Source organism: Balaenoptera borealis (genome assembly GCF_965194805.1).
Source record: "Balaenoptera borealis genome assembly, chromosome: X".
NCBI lineage: Eukaryota > Metazoa > Chordata > Mammalia > Artiodactyla > Balaenopteridae > Balaenoptera > Balaenoptera borealis.
Window position 1 is genome coordinate 95,205,062 of NC_138881.1, and position 15,722 is coordinate 95,220,783.

Sequence of the window (15,722 nt, forward strand, 5' to 3'; positions counted from 1 at the left end):
TCTTTTTCCCAGGTCCTGTTTCGTCTTCACTATCATTATTCTGAATTCTTTTTCTGGAAGGTTGCCTATATCCACTTCATTTAGTTGTTTTTCTGGGGTCTTATCTTGTTCCTTCATCTGGTACATAGCCCTCTGCCTTTTCATCTTGTCTGTGTTTCTGTGAATGTGGTTTTTGTTCCACAGGCTGCAGGATTGTAGTTCTTCTTGCCTCAGCTGTCTGCCCTCTGGTGGATGAGGCTATCTAAGAGGCTTGTGTACTTTTTGTGATGGGAGAGACTGGTGGTGGGTAGACCTGGGTGTTGCTCTGGTGGGCAGAGCTCAGTAAAACTTTAATCTGCTGGACTGCTGATGAGTGGGGCTGGGTTCCCGCCCTGTTAGTTGTTTGGCCTGGGGCAACCCAACACTGGAGCCTACCTGGGCTCTTTGGTGGGTCTAATGGTGGACTCTGGGAGGTCTCATACCAAGGAGTACTTCCCAGAACTTCTTCTATCAGTGTCTTTGTCCCCAGTGTGAGCCACAGCAACCCCCTGCCTCTGCAGGAGGCCCTCCAACACTAGCAGGTAGGTCTGGTTCAGTCTCCTATGGGGTTACTGCTCCTTCCCCTGGGTCCCAATGCACACACTACTTTGTGTGTGTCCTCCAAGAGTGGAGTCTCTGTTTCCCCCAGTCCTGTCAAAGTCCTGCAATCAAATCCTGCTAGCCTTCAAAGTCTGATTCTCTAGGAATTCCTCCTCCAGTTGCCGGACCCCCAGCTTGGGAAGCCTGACGTGGGGCTCAGAACCTTCACTCCAGTGGGTGGACTTCTGTGGTATAAGTGTTCTCCAGTTTGTGAGTCACCCACCCAGCAGTTATGGGATTTGGTTTTATTGTGATTGCGCCCCTCCTACCATCTCATTGTGGCTTCTCCTTTGTCTTTGGATGTGGGGTATGTCTTTTGGTGATTTCCAGTGTCTTCCTGTTAATGATTGTTCAGCAGTTAGTTGTGATTCTGGTGCTCTCGTAAGAGGGAGTGAGCGCATGTCCTTCTACTCCGCCATCTTGAACCAATCTCAGTCAACAATTTATTAATCTTATTTATGAGCAGTATTCCATTGTATGGCTATACCAGTTTGTTAATCCACTCGCATGTGGATGGACAGTTGAGTCATTTCCACTATTTAACTATTACATATATAGTTGTTATGAGGATTTATATACAAGTTTTTATATGGATACATGCTGTCATTTCTCTTGGATAGATACCTGGGAATAAATTGGCTGAATTGTATCATAGTTGTATATCTAACTTTTAACATTTTAAGAAATTTCCAAAGTATCCTCAAAAGTATTCTTAACACTTTAAATTTCCAGCAACATTGTATGCGAGTTCCAATTGTTTGAAATCCCCACTGACATTTGGTAAGGTCAACCTTTTTAATTTTAAGCATTCTAGTATGTGTGTAATTGTATCTTATGATTTTAATCTGCATTTCCCTAGTGATTAATGTTGTTGAGCATCTTTTCATATGCTTATTGGTCATTTGTGTATTTTCTTTGTTGAAGTGCCGGTTCAATTTTTTGTCCATTTAAAAAATTGAGTCAGTGTTTTCCTCATTATGGAGTTTTGAGGGTTATTTATCATATATGCTTTGCAACGATTTTCTGCCAGTCTATAGCTTGTCTTTTCATCCCCTTACCAGTATCTTTTTAAGAAGGGGAGGTATAATTTTGATGAAATCTAATTTATCAGTTGTTTAGTGTGGACTGTCGTTTTGGTATTGTATCCAAGAAATCTTTGCCTAACCCATGGTCAAAAAAAATATTCTCCTATGTTTTTTCTAGAAGTTTTAAAGTTTCTTACATTTAAGTCTCTGGTCCATTTTGAGTTAATTTTTGTATGTGGTATGGGATAAGCATGGATGTTCCTATTTTTTGCATATGGACATTCAATTATATGAGGACTATTTACTGAAAACACTATCTTTCTCCATTAAATTGCTCTTGAACTTTTGTCAAAAATCATTGAACATATATGTGTGGGTCTATTTCTTGCTTTTATATTTTGCTCCATTGACCCATTTATGCATTCTTACATGAATATCACACTGTCTTGATTACTGTATAAAACGTCTTACAGTTACACAGTGTTTATTCTCCAACTTAGTTCTTTTTTTCCGAAGTCTTTTTGTTATTCTAAGTTTTCATTTGCAAATTAACTTTAGAATCAGCTCTATCTACAATAAATATTGCAGGAATTTTCCAACTATTAAAAAAAATACTTCTAAACTTACTAAAAGAGTTACAAAAATGGCTTATAATATGCCCATTTATGCTTTGCCCAGGTTCTACTAATATCTTACATAACCATGATACAATGGTCAAAACTAAGAAATTAACGTGAGTACAATACTGTTAACTATAGACTTTATTTAGATTTATCCTGTTTTCTACTTATGTCCATTTATTGTTTCAGAATCCAAACCAGGGTATCATATTGCATTTTGTTGTCTTTCCAGTCCATGGTAGTTCCTCAGTCTTTCTTGTCTCTTATGGCCTTCACACTTTTGAAGAGTACTTCTCAATTATTTTGTTGAATGTCCCCTCAGTTTGAGTTTGTATGATATTTTCACATTATTAGACCAAGGTAATAGATTTGGGGAAAGAATACCACAGAGGTAAAGTGCTTTTCTCATCATGCAATATCAAGGGTTACATGATATCAAAATGACTTATCATTGGTAATGTTAACCTTGATCATTTGGGTAAGGTGGTGTCTGATAGATTTCTCCACTGAAAGGTACTTTTTTTCTGTTTCCATTCTTTGTTCATTAAAAGAAAAACATTAATTCCAGCCAACACTCAAGGGGATAGGAATTAAGCTCCTTCCATCTCCAGGAGGGAGGAGTATCAAAAAATTATGGGCATATGTTAAAACCAACACAGTAATTAATAAATATTACTTGGAGGCTATGTAAATATCTTGTTTCTCCTTAAAGTTTTACCCACTAATTTATCAGTGGATTTTGCCTGCAGAAGTTGTTACTGTTGTGTTATAATTGTTATTTTCTATTTCCCCCATCACTTCTACATTTTTAATTTAAATTATTCAGTAAGGAAGAGCCGTTACTTCTCTTCCATTTACTTATTCAGTCATTTATTTATTTTAGTCTGGACTCATAGATATTTATTGTATTCTTTGGGCTATAATCCAACACTATCATTACTTAGCTTGTTGCTCAAATTGTTCAAATTTTGGCCATTGGAACCTCTTTCGTGTCATCTCCTGTGTCCTTTTGACATGACCCTATCTTTTGTTTTTCTAAGCACTTTGTTACTTTTTTGGCACAATAAGATGATCCAGGCACCTTGTATTTTCCCTGTCCCAGCCCTAAAATCAGACACTTCTCCAAGGAGCCCTGGTTCCTTTGACTGGAGAATATTAGAAATGAATATTTGGGCTCTAGGTGTGCTCATTGCTGATTGGGTGTCACTTCTTCTAGTTCCTCTGAGCAAACAGAGTTGGGAAATGTGTTCACTCTTTGTGATGTACAGTTCTATGAGGTTTGAGAAATGCATAGTTATATATTCACTCCCACAGTATGATATAGAACAGTCATAGCAGAGTGTTGTGTCTTTGTAGTAAATTCCTTCTCCACACGTGCAATCTCATACTGGGGTTTTGATTGTCATTGCATGTACTCTATAGATCAATTTAGGGAGAATCAACATCTAAATATTGAATCTTCTAACCCATATACAGAGTATATGTTTCTATTTATTTAGGTCTTTGTTTTCTCTCAGCAATGTTTTGCAGTTTTCAGTGTACAGCTCTTACACATACATTGTCAGATTTATCCCTAAGTATTTAATATGTTTTGATGCTTTTGCAAATGGTATTTCTACTTTTATTTCAATTTTTGAGTGTTAATTGTTAATCTATGAAAAGACAATTTCTATATTGATATTTTATTTGCAATCTTACTAAACCCACACATTGGTTCTAGTTGCTTTTTTGTAGATTCCATCAAAATTTCTACATAGGTAATCAGGTCATTCACAAATAAAAGATAGTTTTGCATCTTTCTTTCCAATCTTGATAACTTTTATTGCATTTTTTCTAATTGTAGTTAATAAAACCTCCAGTAAAATGTTTAAAAGAAGCAGAGAGTATGAATATGTTTTTCTTATTGCTGATCTCAGGGAAAAAGCATCGGTCTTTCACCATTAAGTATGATGTTAGCTGTAAGTTTTACACTGATGTCCTTATCAGGTTGAGGAGTTGGGTAAGTTTTCCTTTTATTCTGAACTTGAGACTTTTCCTCAGTATAGATGTTGAAATTTTGTAAGTTTTTTTGCATTGATTAAGATGATCATATGGTTTTACTTTTTTTGGTTTGTCTTATATAATACAGCCACTCCAACTTTGATTATTGTTAGCAAGGTGTATCCATCATTGTACTTTTATCTTATTTGCGGGTTTTTTTTTTTAATTTGAAGAGTGTTTCTTGAAGACAGCATACAGTTGGGTCTTGTTACTGTATCCAATCTTATAATCGCAGCCTTTTAATTGCTATGTTTAGACAATCTACATTTAATGTGATTATTGATATGGCTAAGTTTAAACCTCTCCTCTTACTCTTTGTTTTTCATTTGTCATATATATTCTTTGTTCCCTTTCCTGTTTTTTTTTTGTTTGTTTGTTTTTTGGCTTTCGTTTGGATTACTTGAAATTTTAAAATTCAATTTAATCTTCTTTATTGGCTTACTTTAACTCTTTATAATTTTATTCGTTTCTTTGGGGTTTCTGGATACATCTTTAACTAATCACAGTCCTTTCTTTTCCATTTTTACAATTGAAGTATAGTTATTTACAATGTTTTGCTAGTTTCTGGTGTAAGGCAAAGTGATTCAGATATATATATGTGTGTATATATATATATATATATATATATTCTTTTTCATATTCTTTTCCATTATGCTGTATTATAAGATACTGTATACAGTTCCCTGTGCTATACAGTAGGACCTTGTTGTTTATCTATTTTTAATTAATTAATTAATTTTGGGGGGGCTGCGTTGAGTTTTTGTTGCTGCGTGCGGGCTTTCTCTAGTTGCGGCGAGTGGGGGCTACTCTTTGTTGCAGTACGCAGGCTTCTCATTGCAGTGGCTTCTCTTGTTGCAGAGCACGGGCTCTAGGCATGTGGGCTTCAGTAGTTGTGGCACGCACGCTCAGCAGTTGTGGCTCACGGGCTTAGTTGCTCCATGGCATGTGGGATCATGGACCAGGACAGGGCTCGAACTGGACCAGGGCTCAAACCCGTGTCCCCTGTGTTGGCAGGTGGATTCTTAACCACTGCGCCACCAGGGAAGTCCCTGTTTATCTATTTTCTATATAGTAGTGTGTATCTGCTAATTCCAAACTCCTAATTTAACCCTCCTCCACTTTCCCCTTTGGTAACTATAAGTTTCTTTTTTATGTCTGTGGGTCTATTTCTGTTTTGTAAATAAGTTCATTTGTATCATTTTTTTAGATTCCACATGTAAGTGATATCATATATTTGTCTTTCTCCGTCTGACTTACTTCACTTAGTATGATAACCTGTAGGTCCATCCATGTTGCTGCAAATAGCATTATTTCATTCTTTTTATGGCTGAGTAATATTCCATTGTATTTTTGTACCACGTCTTCTTTTCCATTCATCCGTGGAGGGACATTTATGTTGCTACCATGTCTTGGCTATTGTAAATAGTGCTGCTATGAACGTTGGGGTGCATGTATCTTTTCAAATTAGAGTTTTCTTCAGATATGTGCCCAGGAGTGGGATTGCTGGATCATATGGTAACTCTGTTTTTAGGTTTTTTTATGGAACCTCCATACTGTTCTCCATAGTTGCTGCACCAATTTACATTCCCACCAACAGTGTAGGAGGGTTCCCTTTTATTCAAACCCTCTCCAGCATTTCTTACTTGTAGACTTTTTGATGATAGCCATTCTGACCAGTGTGGGGTGTGGTGCTCTTTATTTCTTTGTGTAGATCCAGATATCCATCTAGTATAGTTTTTCTTCTACCTGACAGACTTTCTTTAACATTACTTGTAGTGTGGGTCTGCTGGTGATGAGTTGTGTCTGCTGGTGATGAGTTGTGTCAGCTTTTGTGTGCATGAAAACATCTTTGTTTTCCCCTCATTTTAAGATTTTTTTATTGTGATAAAACATACATAACATAAAATTTACCATTTTAACCATTTTTAACTATACAGTTCAGTGGCATTGAGTACATTCACATTGTTGTGCAACCGTCATCCCCATCCATATCCAGAACTTTTTCGTCTTTTTCAACTGAAACTCTGCACCCATTAAACACTAAATTTCCACTCCCTCCATATGCCCCTGGAAGCCACCATTCACCTTTCTGTCTCTATGAATTTGACTACTTTAGATACTTCATATAAGTGGTATCATACAATATTTGTCTTTTTGTGAGTGACTTATTTCACTCAGCATAATGTCCTCAATGTTCATCGTGTTGTATAGTATGTATCAGAATTACCTTACTTTTCAAAGCTGAATAATATTCCATTATATATATATATATATATATATATATATATATATATATATATATATATATATAAAACATTTTGTTCATCCATTTACCTGTTGATGAACATTTGTGTTGTTTCCATCTTTTGACTATTGTGACTAATGTTGCTATGAACCTGGGTGTACAAAAATCTGTTCAGTTCTCTGCTTTTGTTTCTTTTGGGTCCATACCCAGGAGTATATGGATTTTTTCCTTTTATTTTTGGAAGTTGTTTTCTTTTTTCTTTTCTTTTTTTTTTTTTTTGTATTTTAAAGATGACACTCCACTGTTTGGCTGTCATTGTTTTTTTTGTTTCTCTACATAAGGTGTCTTTTTTTCCCCTGACAATTTGATTATGATGTATTTTGGTCTGGTATTTTTTTTTTTTTTTTTTTTGGTTTGAGTTTCCCTGAGGTTCTTGGATATATGGTGTTATGTTTTCAACAAATGTGGAAAGTTTTTAGTTGTTACCTTCAAATGTTTTCTCTACACTTCCTCTCTCTCCTCTGCTCTTTACTCTTTGTGTTTTATTTTGGATACTTTATATTGCTGTGTATTCAGATTTACTAATCTTTTTGTATTCAGTATCTAGTCTGCCATTAATTATATCTAGTAGAATATTCTGTGTAACACATTGTAGTTTTCATCTCTACAAATTTGATTTAGGTCTTTTTTATATCTTCCATATCTTTATTTAACTTTAATATATATAGAATACAGTTATTATAATTTTTTAAATATCATTTTCTGCTAATTCTAATGTCTGTTTCAGTAGTGGGTCAGTTTTGGTGAGTTGATTTATTTTCTCATTATGGGTCATCTTTCCCTGCTACTTTGCATACCTGGTAATTTTTTATTGGATGCCAGATTGTGAGTTTTACTTTGCGGGTGTTGGATACATACATACATATATATATTTGTATTCTTATACATATTCTTCAGCTTTGATTTGGAATGTAGTTACATCGCTTAGGAAGAAAATGATACTTGCAGGTCTTACTTTTAGGATTTGTTAGGCAGAACAGGAGTTATATTCAGTCTAGGACTAATTGTTTCCCACTACTAAAGATAGACCCTTCTGTCAGTAAAAGATCAGGGTCTGCGCAATTGCCTGGATTGGCCATGCCCAAGGCAGGGTTCTGAGGAGACTAAACAATGGCCCTGGTCTAAGGCAATGAATGAGTTTTCCTTGTTCTAATCAGTTCAACCAGACCATGGAATAGGAGACTAAAAAGCTATTGGAGTTTGAAAGTCCTGTGATTAGTGTGTGTTTCTGTGTGTGTGTGTATATAATTGGTGTGTAAGCACTATATCTTGTTTAAGCTGAATAGTAGATGACTTCATCTTCCATTTATGGCTTATGTTAACATACATGAAGGCATATTCTGGCAATAGAGGAGGATGCTTTAGATGTCATTACCATTATTGAATATTTAGTGGTTATGATGGGATGTGTAGTATGGGGCTGATGCAGGATAAGTCAGTCAGAAAGCTGTGAACTCTATGACTTTACATGCCAAGATTGGTGGTTAAAGACACCCCAAAATTATTCTGAGATAAACTTAGGAAATTTGTTTACAGATTTAAAACAAATCGGTCCCAAACAAGAATTAAGTAGAAAATATAAAACAGGCTGCAGTCAGCTTCCACATGTCTACTTTATAGGTCTTGCTTTTGCCATTATTGTTGTTACTCTGTAATTTTGTATGTGTGGATTCAGCACCCAAGAGGCTATTGTCTCCTGTCATCCTCAGAATGACCTAAAAAGCTAATTAAAAATGTAAACTTATAGGCCTCACTCCATACCTACTAAATCAAAATCTCTGGGTGTGGGGCATAGGAATCTACATTTTTAACAAGCTGCCCAGAGGTTTCCATGGCACACTGATAATTTTTTTTTTAAAGTACTTCTACAGAACTAATATTCTTTAAAGGAAAGAATTTCCTAAGTACAAATCAGTGCCTTTAGTGTTAATCCTTAAATGTTCCCAGATATAGAATCTTCTAACCTTGGATTTAATCTTATGTTTGTATTTTGGTTCAGTGCTTGTGTTTAACTCACTAACATCTTCTCTTGGGGATGAGAGTCCTACAAAAACAGTATCAGCTTTAGTGCTTCTGTTCAGTTGGGATTCAAAGTATATCTAGTTTGCTTCTTGCATCTCCTAATTAACTCTTTTATACTCGGAGGGGGTATATTCACTTTTCTTAATATGTCACCTGGAGGGCTTGTTAAACCACACATCACTGGGCTTCACCCCCAGAGCTTCTGATTCCCTAGATCTGATTTGGAGCCCCATAATTTGCATTTCTAACAGGTTCCTGGGTGATACTGTTGCTGCAGGTCTAGTGATCACACTTTGAGAACCAGAGTTAAAAAAACTGACTTAAGATTTGGATCAGCTAAAAATGGTTCTGAAACCTCACTGCACATTGCAATCACATGGGAAGCTTAAACAACATACTAGTGCCTGGAACTTACTCCAGATTAATTAAACCAGAATTCTGGGAGTGATGCCTAGGTATGTCTTAATATTCACAGTTGATTCTAATGTGAATCATTGTGCTACAAAGTACAGGCCAAATTCCCTTCTATTCCTCCACTTCTTCTCTCCTGTGTAGCTGAATAACGAATGGAAATAGTGAAAATCCCTTTCACTTATTACTTCCTCCATTGGACAAATTCTCTCATTGTACAGTGTTGCCCAGGGCCAATCCTGCTCTTTAATGTCTCCTTTGACCTATTTTCAGGATTCCCCATGCTGACTTGGAGTGACTTTGCACATCAACATGCTCTTCCCCTTCTTTCCTGTGTCTCTGGTTCTACAAGTCAGTATCTTTCTGTAGCAATAAGCCATTCATCATCAGAACTATTATCCTGAAGGGCTCTGTGCAGGAGTTCTTCTCCTATACAGTATTTGCAACAGGTGATGTTTTTAACCTCTTTATTTATAGCATCCTTCTTAACTGGAATATGCCAATCAAGTGACACTAGTTGGAATATCTTAATTATTGTACATTCATCACAACCATAGTTAGGAACAGTAGTTTTGATCATGATGGATCCTTTCTCATTAAAGTATTGTAGACTGGAGAAACCACAGTTTTGCCCTTAAAATAAGACTTTCAGAGAGCTATATGGATGCTTAATTTACCTGTTAGGGTCAAGGTGGGGTAAAAAGCAGTTTCTTCACAGACTCCCTATGGTCTTATCTAGGATGTGGACTTTATTTGGAAGGAGACTTCACAGAGACAGGCAGGGCATGTTGGGACCCAGTTGAGTCTCCAGTGAGATTTCCATTTTCATTCATGTACTTAACAAATATTTGCTGAGGGCTTACTGTGACAGGTACTCTTTTAAGTGCTAGGGATAGAGCAGTGGCTAAGGTAAAGTCACTGCCTCATCGAAATGACATTCTACTGGCTAGTGTGCGTGTGTGTGTAAGACACTTAAAATTGTAAACAAGTAAAAATATTATATATACGCACATACAGTTTCAAATAGTGAAAAGTTCTATGAAGGAAAGAAGTGGGATGGCGGGATAGAAAGTGCACTGGCAGGGCTATGCTGCTTTACCCAGGGATGTCCAATGAGAAGTCATTGCAGGAAGTTATAATCAGAGGAATCACATTATCTGAATGATGATTTTAAAATGCTCACTCTGGCTGCTGCATAAAGAATGGTCTATAAGGCAGCAAGAGTGAATGCAGGGAGATCAGACTGGAGGTTTTTGTGGTAATTTAGGCCAAAGATAATGGTAGCTTAGCCTAGGCTTTTAGCAAGGCAAGGTTGAGAAGTGGATGAATTTGTGAATATCATGAATGTCATAAATTTTAGAGGCATAGCCAACAGGACTTGCTGATGGATTAGATATGGGATGGGAGGCAAAGAAAGGAGGTTCCTGGGTTTTTGGTTTGAACAACTGGGAGGATGTTGGGGGCATTCAATGAAATGGAGAATAGTGGGAGTAAGAGCAAACCTGGGAAGAAAATCATTTACTTTGAGAAGTCTATATTGAAATGGAGATGCTGGATTGGTATCATGACTCTGGAGCCCAGGGGAGGGAGGTCTGAGCTGGCCATACGAATTTGTGAGTCATCAACAGACAGAGGGAATTTAAAGCCCTGGGCCTGAATGAGATACCCTAGGGAATGAGTGTAGAAGACAAAAGAGATCTGAAGCCTAAGTGCCATGGCAATCTAAAGGTCAGGGAAATGAGGCGGCAGCAGAGGAGGCTAAGAAGGAGCAACTAGTGAAGTAAGAGGGCAAACCCAGTGAGGGAGTGCCTTTCCCAGAAACCCAAATGAAAAAAGTGAATCCAGGAGGGAGGAATGGTCAACTGTGTCAAGTCACACTGACCAGTGCCTGTCCTGAGCCAGTGTAATGCAGAGAACAGAATGCTGGTTTGCAAAGCAGGAAACTTGAGTTTTAAGAAGTAACTGGAACTGACTGCATCATCATCATCATTATAATAGTAGTAGTCAATATTTTTCCTATATCTAGTATGTTTCAGATACTGGACTAAGTATATGAATGCATTAGCTCAAGGAATGCTCAAAGCAACCATATAGATATACACTATTATCATTCCCATTTCACAGATGGAGAAACTGAGGCTCATAGAGGTAAAATCATTTGCTTCAGATATCTTCTCTCTTCTAATTCATTTGCTCAATGTGACACAGTGTCATCTGGGGTGAATTATTTTCCTTCTTTGCGATTTAGTTTCCCTCATCTCTAAAATGAGTGAGTGGATCAGTTTAAATTCTTTTCAGCAACAGGACCCTCATCTCAAACAAAAGCAGACACAGAAGCTCAATATATAAAACAGCAGAGTTGCATTGTTTCAAGCTTGGGTGTAGAGTCTGTAGCCCCATACTCTGGGCTTCCGCCCACCCCCTACTCTCTGCCCTGTGGTTTTGCAGACCACTCAACTGGATGGATTCTATATGTCCTTCGGCTTTTAAAACTCCAGAATTCAGATTCTCACCTGTCCCCCTTGTGGCCAAGGGTTGGCATTACAGGTTTACTGGTCAGTGTTAGAAATTCTGTGTCTCTGGGCCACACATCACGGAGCCATCAGTACACGTGGGATGAAGTCATGACCACTTGCACTTCAGTGAACTGGCCATGATGAAAGCTCCTCACTTACTTTACAGAAGTAAACATCTGGATGGTTAAGTCCTAACACCATACCTTGAAAAAATTCGTTGTTCAATATGTGGTTGATTTAAAAAGAATTGAGTGGTTCATTGTAATGTCGTCAGGAAAACCTTTCTCTACATCCTCTAGTAAAAGTCAGATTTCCCCCTCTTTATGTGTCTCCTGAACCCTCTTCCTACACCCCATTATAGTCTTTGCCACATTGGGTGGTCATTTATCATCTGATTACATATCTCTCTCCCCTGCTAGATGGAATCACAATCACCTTTCTGTCCTTGGCATCTAGCACAGGGCCTGGTCGCTGTGCTCATCTAACGTACATTGAATGCATAACAGACTCTCCTTTTTGGGAAAGGGTGGCTATAAGAAAGGGAAGAAAATTGTTTGGCAGGGAAACCTGGTGCCTTCCACTCATCTGGTGTTCAGTGGAATGTTTTGTCTCTGGGAACTTGCTCTGTACAGTGACATAGGCTTGGAATTCCTTAGAGCCCATTAGCATGCCATAAACAAGGAGGACTACATGTGTTCCACTTCTCCCAATGTGATCAGACTGCTATGTGACAATTACAGTGCAAAATTCTGGTTTTGGTCTTCCAGCTCTAGGTCTGCTAATGGAAATGAAATATAGTCAGGGAAATACAGGCAAATACAGTCAACAGCCTGCAAGGGAGAAGACTGACATTTGTTGTGATGTGCTGCAGGGGGAGGGACAGGGCAGCAATTTCATTCCTGTCAGTGCAGGGGCCTTTTGTAGCTGGGAATGGAAAGTACTGCAAATGCCAAGTAATTTCAAGTCTGAGGGTTTTGACCTGTTTGTCAGAATGAAAACTTTGGATGAGGGTACATTCCCTCCCCTCAGCTAGAGTAGTATGGTGGTACAGAAAGAACAGAGTCTCTGCGTGCTATTGACCTGGTTTTGAAAACCAGTTCTGTGTATTTCTACTCATGTGAATTTTGGCACATTACTCAATTTCTCTAAGCCTTAGTCTCCTCTTCTATAAAATAGGGGTAATGATATGTACTTTGATGTATTTGTGTGAGGATTTTAGGTGGTTATATAAAGGGCCTGGCACATAGTAAATTCTCAATACACAGTAGCTTAAAAAATTAACCTATTGATAGTTTTACTTGTGCCAGAAATTGTTCTTGCATCTCATCCTATTGATGTGTCTTATCCGCTAAGCACTTCAGGTAGGGAGTGGTGGGTGGAGATGGCACGTCTGAGGGCAGGTAGGGAAGGCAGTCTCTCTGCCCTTAAGCATCTCAGTATCTCCTGCATCTGTCTGCAAATGGATGCATATGTATTTTCATGTTTAAGCCATTCAGTCATTTTTTTTTAATTTTTAAAAAAATTTATTTTTGGCTGCATTGGGTCTTCATTGCTGTGCATGGGCTTTCTCTAGTTGCGGCGAGTGTGGGGCTACTCTTCCTTGCAGTGCATGGGCTTCTCATTGTGGTGAATTCTCTTGTTGCAGAGCATGGGCTCTAGGCACGCGGGCTTCAGTAGTTGTGCCACACAGGCTCAGTAGTTGTGGCTCGCAGGCTTAGCTGCTCCACGGGAAGTGGGATCTTCCCAGACCAGGGCTCGAACCTGTGTCCCCTGCATTGGCAGGTGGATTCTTAACCACTGCCCAATCAGGGAAGTCCCATTCAGTCATTCTTTTCTCCTGGAAATGAAAAAACAAAACAAAACAAAACAGAAGAACCTCAACTGATGATCACTTTAGCACAGTTTACCCTATAAGATTAATCTTTTTCATTCATTCACTCACTTACTAGTTCTTTAACAGATATTTAAATATTTAACAAGTGCCTGCTAGGAATGAGGTGCTTTCCTAGGTGCTAGGGATACAGGACAGAGAAAAATCCTCTCTTTCATAGAGTTTACAATCTTTCTGAGGGAGACAGACAATAAAAAAAATAAGTAAAATATGTCATTGTATGTTAGATAATGCTGAGTACCAGGAAGAAAAATAAAGGAGGAGAAGGTGATAAGAAGTATTAGAGGTATCCTAAGTGAGAAAGTTTCAGTTTGAGACAGAGAAACCAGGGAAAGGATCACTGAGAAGGTGACATTGCAGAAAAGGGCTGAAGAAACACAAATATCTGGGGAAAAGCATTCTAGGCAGAGGGTACAGGACAAGTGCCAAGGCCTTTGAGCAGGGGAATGGCTGATGTAGACACAGGGTAGGAAAGGGGCCAGGGCAGCAGGAGTTGAGCAACCAAGAAGAACAGTAGTAGGAAATGAAGTGAGAGAGGTAACTGGGGTATTAGAGGGAAGATAGTGAGGGCCTTGTGCTTTGCCTTTGGCTCAGTATGAGATGGAGAGCTATGGAGAAGTTTGAAGGATCTCTCTGGATGCTCTATGAGGATTAGACTTCTGTGAGGGAGCAAAAATCGGGCCAGGATATCAATTTGGGAGGTTATTGCCCATTTTACCCACTGTCATCAACAACGAAGGTGGTAGAAAGAAAAAGGTTTTCTTGCTCTTGCAAGAACACCAGAATCACAGCTAACTGCTGAACAATCATCGGCAGGAAGACACTGGAACTCACCAAAAAAGATACCCCACATCCAAAGACAAAGGAGAAGCCACAATGAGACGGTAGGAAGGGCGCAATCACAATAAAATCAAATCCCATAACTGCTGGGTGGGTGACTCACAAACTGGAGAACACTTATACCACTGAAGCCCACCCACTGGAGTGAAGGTTCTGAGCCCCATGTCAGGCTTCCCAACCTGGGGGTCCGGCAATGGGAGGAGGAATTCCTGGAGAATCAGACTTTGAAGGCTAGCGGGATTTGATTGCAGGACTTCGACAGGACTGGGGGAAACAGAGACTCCACTCTTGGAGGGCACACACAAAGTAGTGTGCGTATCGGGACCCAGGGGAAGGAGCAGTGACCCCATAGGAGACTGAACCAGATCTACCTGCTAGTGTTGGAGGGCCTCCTGCAGAGGCAGGGGGTTGCTGTGGCTCACACTGGGGACAAAGACACTGATAGAAGAAGTTCTGGGAAGTACTCCTTGGTATGAGCCCTCCCAGAGTCCACCATTAGACCCACCAAAGAGCCCAGGTAGGCTCCAGTGTTGGGTTGCCCCAGGCCAAACAACTAACAGGGCGGGAACCCAGCCCCACTCATCAGCAGTCCAGCAGATTAAAGTTTTACTGAGCTCTGCCCACCAGAGCAACACCCAGCTCTACCAACCACCAGTCCCTCCCATCAGGAAACTTGCACAAGCCTCTTAGATAGCCTCATCCACCAGAGGGCAGAGAGCAGAAGCAAGAAGAACTACAATCCTGCAGCCTGTGGAACAAAAACCACATTCACAGAAACACAGACAAGATGAAAAGGCAGAGGGCTATATACCAGATGAAGGAACAAGATAAAACCCCAGAAAAACAACTAAATGAAGTGGATATAGGCAACCTCCAGAAAAAGAATTCAGAATAATGATAGTGAAGATGATCCAGGACCTGGGAAAAAGAATGGAGGCAAATATCGAGAAGATGCAAGAAATGTTTAACAAACACCTAGAATAATTAAAGAACAAACACCTAGAAGAATTAAAGAACAAACAAACAGAGATGAACAATACAATAACTGAAATGAAAACTACACTAGAAGGAATCAATAGCAGAATAACTGAGGCAGAAGAATGGATTAGTGACTGGGAAGACAGAATGGTGGAATTCACTGCTGCGGAACAGAATAAATAAAAAAGAATGAAAAGAAATGAAGACAGCCTAAGAGACCTCTGGGACAATGTTGTTTAATACACAACAACATTCACATTATAGGGGTCCCAGAAGGAGAAGAGAGAGAGAAAGGACCCGAGAAAATATTTGAAGAGATTATGGTCGAAAACTTCCCTAACATGGGAAAGGAAATAGTCACCCAAGTCCAGGAAGCACAGAGAGTCCCATACAGGATAAACCCAAGGAGAAACACGCCAAGACACACAGTAATCAAATTGGCGAAAATTAAAGACA

The 15,722-nt window shown here is 38.9% G+C and overlaps 1 long non-coding RNA gene across 1 annotated transcript; it reads left to right on the top strand.

The window, feature by feature from the left end:
* The first annotated feature begins 552 nt into the window (after positions 1-552).
* Positions 553-13,061, top strand: LOC309620261. The gene is made up of 2 exons (XR_014239492.1): positions 553-12,918; positions 12,958-13,061. It is a non-coding gene; the product is annotated as an uncharacterized lncRNA (long non-coding RNA).
* The last annotated feature ends 2,661 nt before the right edge of the window (positions 13,062-15,722 follow it).